This window comes from Marmota monax, unplaced genomic scaffold (assembly GCF_021218885.2).
Source record: "Marmota monax isolate L192 unplaced genomic scaffold, Marmota_monax_Labrador192_F-V1.1 WCK01_AAM20220418_F8-fsc00079, whole genome shotgun sequence".
Lineage (NCBI taxonomy): Eukaryota > Metazoa > Chordata > Mammalia > Rodentia > Sciuridae > Marmota > Marmota monax.
Window position 1 is genome coordinate 6,939,979 of NW_026694099.1, and position 7,522 is coordinate 6,947,500.

The 7,522-nt window shown below is 32.1% G+C and overlaps 1 long non-coding RNA gene across 1 annotated transcript in view; it reads right to left on the reverse strand.

The window, feature by feature from the left end:
• Positions 1-638: 638 nt before the first annotated feature.
• The window catches only part of LOC131424993 (uncharacterized), a 114,288-nt gene continuing 107,404 nt past the window's right edge, over positions 639-7,522 (reverse strand). The window contains exon 6 of the long non-coding RNA XR_009228726.1: positions 639-1,002. This is a non-coding gene — a long non-coding RNA (uncharacterized LOC131424993). The remainder of the gene's footprint in view (positions 1,003-7,522) is intronic.

Genomic DNA, 7,522 nt, shown 5'->3' on the forward strand with positions numbered 1-7,522 from the left:
GAGTCTGGTCCTAAAAGTCTGACCATATTTAAATAGATTTTTCTCTATTAGAAAGAATTCTTTACAGCTAATTTACCTTGTGCTTTTCCAAGAATTACAATTTCTATAATATGCCTTGGGAATTTGCTTTAGGTAATGAGGGGTCACAGAAGAGTTTAGCTTCTAATTTTAAAGAGTATTCAAGTAACAGTACAAAAGATGGCTTGAAGGTAGAAGAATATATATGGCCACATCTTGTCATTTGAGAACAGAAGCAAAAGGATAAAGCAAAAAAACAGGACTGTTGAGAAATTAGTCTCAGTATTATTGTGACAACAATTGTGGTCTGAATAGGTAGTGTCACAGGAAAAGATAGTGGAGAGGAGAAAGACTTTGAAAGCAGTTTTTGAAGAAGTTAGATCCAACAGGATTTAGCTGATTAGTTACAAGAAGGCAGAAAGGTTCAATGCAGAACTAACATGGATCTGACTGAAGGGTTATAATATGATATGGACATTCAAGTCCAGAGTGGCATGGGGGGGCACTAGGAGGACCAGTGGAGGACTGCTGCCCTCTGCACAGCACCTGAGAAGGGGAGAGGAAACATCTACAATTTTGCAAAAAAAAAAAAAAAAAAAAAAAAACTAATCCTGCTCTAAAGGGCTTTTTTTTCATGTCATGTGGCTATGTAGGGTGAATAATTATTTCATATGATTTCTTCTTTCAGGGATTATTTCTAGTTGCTTTCAATGGTATTCAGTCCTATAGAAGATTGATTGATATATTTAGTTGCCAGTATAGATAAGACAGAATTCAGGTCTAGTTCCAAAATGGAAATTCATGATTATTCACTCTGTTAACTTCTTCAAGTGATCCTACTTCTCTTTAAAAAAAAATAGCATTTTATAAGCTTCAAAAGAGACACTTGAAACAATAGTTTTCTCTGTTTGTCTTTTCATCTTCCAGCCCTGCTTTTTTCACCTTCCATAATGTCTCTTATATCCAGACAACCTCAAAATAATCCTGAAAGATACAAAAGTAGAAATGAACAAGTGGAAAGGCACATCATTGTCGTCAGAGGAAAGACATCATGAAGATGTAACTTCCATGAAATTATCATTAGTTTCTTTTTTTTCCCCCCCTACACTAAACAGAGTTCAGCTAGGATAAAAGTAAGAGTACCCTGGAAAAAAATGATTTTTAAATAAGAAAAATAATGGTAACATAGCCTTAGAAGTCATGAGCACACATATAAGTCTCCAGTAATTAAAATAATATGAAATACATGCATGAAGAGACAGGGGGTGTAATACAGAGAAGGGAGCTGCTATGGGTTAGATATTAGGTGTTCTCCAAAAGCTCATGTGTGAGACAATGCAAGAAGGTTTAGAGGAGAAATGACTGAGTAATGAGGGCCTTGACTCAATCAGTGAATTAATCCTCAGAAAGGATTAACTGAGTGGTAACTGAAGGTGGGTAAAATGTGGCTGGAGGAGGTGAGCATTGGGGATATGACTCCAGGGTACATATTTTGTATATGGTGAGTGGAGTCTCTCTCTGCTTCCCGACCATCATGTGAGCTACTTCCCTCTACCACACTCCTCCAACATGATTTCTGTCCCACCTGAGCCCCGAGGAATGGAACCAACTGCTTATGGATGAGACCTCTGAAACCGTGAGCCCCCAAATAAATATATCCTCCTCTAATTGTTTGTTAGGTCTCTTAGTCATAGCAGGGAAAAGGTGAGTAAAACAGGAAGCATTTATAATAACTTCAAACACAAAAATTTGACTATGTATCCTTAGTTGTATACATTCCAAAACCAACCAAACAAACAAAAATTAGATATTTTGATACTTAGTGTCATGTGTAACAATGAAATAGATATGATGAGACCATTATAGTAGTAGTGGGGGAAGCAGTGGGACAAATGAAGATTTATATGAGGATCCTTGAAAAATAAAATTGTTGAAATGAGAGGAGCATGTTTAGGATTTTTAACCACTTTTAATATCTTCTTTAATTCATGATTCATTTTAAACTTAAGAATACACATTTCTTAGCTTTGTATTCTGAAAATATATGAAAAGCAATATCTAGTTCTACACATTTTGCATCCAAATTATGGTTTTTCAATTCCATTGCATAATATAAGGAATAAAATATATCACATATATATATATTTTAAAGAGAGAGAGAGAGAATTTTTTAATATTTATTTTTTAGTTTTCGGCAGACACAACATCTTTCTTTGTATGTGGTGCTGAGTATTGAACCCGGGTCGCATGCATGCCAGGCGAGCGCGCTATCGCTTGAGCCACATCCCCAGCCCAATCACATATATTTTAATCCATGGATTAAAAATAGTTCTTTAAAAACATATAAAGACTACCCATTGGTCAGTTTTGAAGGATGTTAGGGATAAACACTGTTTGCAAACGGAAATAAAAAGGGTAGTAGACATTTATCCTAAATTTTCTATATGACTATCAGTCAAGGTAATTGATTATTGATAGAAAATTTTCTTTACAGTAGTATTTCAGTTAATAAATTAAAATGAATACTTGAAATAGAATATCACCATTTTGTAATAAATGCTATAACAAACACATAAAAGTGAGAACCATATATTCCCTCAATATACAGAATGTAACCTATAAGCAAATACTGTCAAAAAATTTTAGACCTAAATCTGATTAAACCTTAAAATTTCACCATGATATTCTGGGGAAAAGAAGAGACAAAGGACATTGTACATGTTACCATGAGCATGCATTCAGCAAAATATGAACTGTGTTTCTTTAGTAAATAAATTTCAAGAAAAAAAGAGGTGAAAAATGAAACTAAAAATTTAAAAAGATTTCAGAACTATTACTGACCAATTGAAAAGAATGGTCCTTACTTGAATAATGATTCAAAGAAAGAAATTATAAAGACATTAAAAATAAAATTATATAAACTTGAACACTTACTACATTTTTGGGTCTGTTAAAAATTTTATATTATCATTACCATTAACATATGATAATAGTATTAGGGTTTTCTTTAATGAGTGTTTACCTTTTTGAAATTCATATTCAAATATATGTGTTTGTATATGTGTGTGTGTGTGTGTGTGTGTGTGTGTATACATATGAAGTGAAATGATGATTGATGATTGGCTTCCAAACATCTGGAGGTATAAGTAGGTACAAATTTAAATAAAATATAACTGGTCATGAATTGGTAATTTTTGAAGCTGTTGAATATTTGGGGGTTCGTTTTGTTGTTTACTTTTTTATTTTGAAAATTTTTATAGTAAACGTTAAATATCAAGTTATTTCTTCCTTACATTTTTACAAATCAGGTTCTTATTTTCTTTTCTAAAAATTGTCATAGTGTTGGTCTCATCAACCTGAATTCTAAATCACTAAGATTCACCCAAGACATGTTCATTATATTCATTCTTTTGAAATCTTAAAATAACTTTCCACAAGCAGCCACTCTCCTCACAAGTTGTAAATGGTTCTTCACTTTCTCAAAATAAACCATCATAATTTTATTCAAAATAAATCACCCTTAATTTGACATCAGTGATATCATACAATCTGTGTCCACGCAGTTGTCTGTGAATTTTGCACCCTGGTCAAAGCAGTCACATTTGTACACTTTTCTCCTTATCCTTAGAACAGGCCATGGAACTCCATCTCTTGCTCTCCTAATGTCCCTGTCTGAGCAGTTGTAGTTATCTTTGTTTTAAAATGTTCTTTCTTCAATGATATTTCAAGTATAACCTCTTCCATGAAGCTTTCCTAAACACTTTTTTCAATCTATGGACAACTGTCTCTTCAGTTTACAGAAGCAATGATTTTCTCACACTCATTTTATCACATGCTACTTTATATGACCAGTGCCATTTTAAATTTTATATTTAAAAATTATACATTTTTGTCATATATTCTACCTCTTTGTCTGGGACTATGCCAGATTTCTATGTATCTAAACACTACTGCAAGTGTTTATATATAATAAGTATTCAATAAATGTTTGTTGACGTTGCTCTTGATATTACAATTGGTGGTAGTGATGGCAGTGGTAAGAATAAAGGAATTTCATTTGACAATAGTTGTCAGTATTCCAAAATTTCTTTATTAAGGTGATCTTGACTCTTAGAGAACTGTGAAAATTCAACATTCCTTTGGTCCTTAGAGTTCTAATCTGTATATCCCTATAACTTGGTCATTATAGTCAAGATGATTTAAAACATACATAACCAGACAAAAAGAAAAACAAACAAAATCTTATTTTCAAAACTTTTAATTGGTTTTATATTACTTAGAGAAAGAATTACAAATATCCTGGCATAGCATTAAAGGCTTATAATCTGCTCCAATATCTGGAATCAAATTTTATTCTCATTATTTCCCTATATACACATTCTAGTACAATTAAAGGAGTCAAATTTTAAATATCTTTGGAATCATTCCTCTATCTCCATTAAACTTCTTTACTTTAGGTTTTCACAATCTCTTGGATGTTTTCAATCCTTTTTCTAGTAGACCACATGCCTCCAACCACATTCCCTTCCAGTTCATTCTTCATCTTTAAGTGAAGCCCAAGAAGGATTTATCTTGTTTAAAACTCCTCTATGACTCTCTTAAGAGATTAAAACTAAATTCCTTGATGTGATTTACTGAACCCTATTTGATCTTCACTTTCATTATTTTAATACCTGCAATATGAGGTATCTCTATATGTGACTAACTATAGAATGGCAAAGCTATTCAGCCTGTTCCAACAAACTTACTGTCAAATGTGGGTAAAGCCAACAGACATAAATATGTAATAAAGAACAAGAGCTATGACAGAAAGAAACAGATGCCATGAGATGGAAATTTGGGGAGACATATTTTAGACTGAACATGAAAGGAAGAATTTTTGTTAAAGTAACATATATACTGCTTCCTTTATGTGGGGTAAAATTCCCCAAGGTGAAGTCTGAGAAGGTACTGAAATTAGAAATAACAATGAAATTAGACTAGATAATATCCCTATGTGTTCATACCTATTCATTCAATGTTACTTTTGGAAAAAAATAAGAGTAAGAATTTTTTATATGTAAATTAAAACAACATTTTGTATTACACATGTATTTTTCTTGTCTGCCATGTGTCTTTTATCTTTATATATATTCTTTCCATTAAAACTTTAAAGTTTTCAACAGTATTCCACTATATAGTGTATAGCTGAATAGCGTTTTCCATTCTATATAGTGAGCCCCTCCCACAGAACAGGTATTGAAATAATAAAAGTGAAGATCATAAGGGGTCCAGTGTATCATGTCATGGCCTTTAGCCTTTACATCTAAGGTAGTCACAGATTATTTTAAACAAGATAAATCTTTTTTTGGCTTCAATGAAAGAAGAAGCATGAACTAGAAGGGAATGTGGTGGGAGGCATGTGGTCTACCAGAAAAGAGACTGAAACAATCCAAGAGTTTATGAAGATCTAAAGTAAGGAAGTTTAATGGAGATACAGAAGTACGAGTATCTACCACTTTCTGCTTCCTGCTTTCCCCTACCACAAGATAATTATAAATGTTTAAATATATTTCCTTTATCCTTTTCATAGTTCTCTTGTTTTACACTTAAAATTTTATCCATTTGTTTTAATTTTTCACCATAAGGCATGAGAGGGGAACAAACTATTGTTTCCTATGTGGGTAACCATTTGTTATAATAACAAAAATTAGCATTTATTGTGGTTGGCTATGAGTATCTAGCTCATAATGAATGTTTTGTACTTATTATTTCTCTTAACTTTGAGGTACCAACTGTGTAGTTACCATTATATGCCTCAACTTGTCATTGAAGGAACTGAAGAGAATTTCATGATTTGCTTGAGGAGGTAGTACAACTATTAAACATAAAAGCTTTGATTAGAACCCTGAACTCAAGAGTTCATTCTGTTCAAAATTACCTTGTACTGATTTCCAGAATCCTCTTCTCACTTATCAATTTGAAATGTTTTATTCATCATATGATAAACTGTATTGTATATATTGAAATATACTGCTACTGAGTTATTTCTGGATGTATGAGTTATATGCATGTGCTCATATGTGCAAGAATTTAGATATTATTGAAGGATGGATGATTGGTTGCTTTTGTTCCATATTTCTATGCTTCTACTAATTGATTTAGTCATCTGACCAATTAAATATTAAAAATATTTAATACCAGAATGTGTTTTCTAACTTTAGTTTTAAAATTGTCTCTCCTTTTTCTTTTCAATTTTATTCTCATGTTTTCAGGAAATGATAATCCTTTGCTCAACACAATTGTGGAATTTGACACAACAATACTAAACTCCTTAAAAAATGATTACATGTTTTTGACAACTTTTGTAGTAAAACTATTCCATGTAATATAAGAAAGAATCAGTTTTTAATTGTTATCTGCTGTCTTGATGTATTATATAGTTATATAAGGCCAAATATATTGAAAAGTTAGAAAAACATTCTCCTAGTCTCACAATCCAAGCTATAAAAAAGTAAATATTATTTGCTCTCAGATTGGGTTACACATAAGTTTTGTATTTTGGAAAAATACATTGTAGGCCATGCACTATGATCTCTTGAGATATTCTTTTAAAAAAGAATATCACTTTCTTTTTCTTCTTTGAAAAAAAAATGATTGTTTTCTTCTTTAAAAAAAATAATCTTAATTAGCTTTATTTCCAATTCTCAAATTGGGCAACACTTCATTCCATAAAATAGTATAAATGTTCCCTACCTTTCTTTAGCAGAGCTGAATTACTCAGAATTGCTACCTGCTCTTTTAAAAACTCCTTCAAAAGACCTCTCTCCTTAACATTCTTATATTAGATGAAGTGATCAGTTTGTTATTGAGACACATTCCCTGCTGTGTACATTGCAAATTAAGACAGAATTAGGCACTTAAGAAAAGTGCATTAACTCTTTTAGGCCACTAGGGTACCATTTAAAGCCCTTGTGTAAAATTGTCTTTAAATCAGGTCATCATGATGTCATTTAATCATTATAGAGCACTGAAATAGATATTTATGAGATGGCTCCCTAGTAGCCTGAAAGGTGTCCAAAATCTATGACCCATTCCAAAATCAAATAGGCTAAACTACTTTCAGAATGCCATTGATTTCCCAGTTCTATCTGTAATTCTCAGAAAGAATGTGCAACATTTGACAAAGGAAGAGATAGCAGCTGAAATTCCACTACCAAGCTCAATCAAAATTATTTGCTGAGAAATTATTCTTGTTCTCTTTTCATTGCATCGCTGTTTTTATTGCACAACTATAGAATAATTCAGGGCCTATTAGCTGGTTGTCTCTTCCTACCAAATGATACCCATCTAAGAAAAATTGTAGCTGGTTATAGAAACACAGAGTTGGAAGGTTTCTTTAGAAACCATCTGGTAAGATTAGAGTTTGCCAGGTACAGCCCTTCTTAAGCTATCTCAGACTGGTATCTTGCTTTTAAGTCTCCAAAATTTTTTGCTAATACGGAAAACATTTTATACTGAGGTA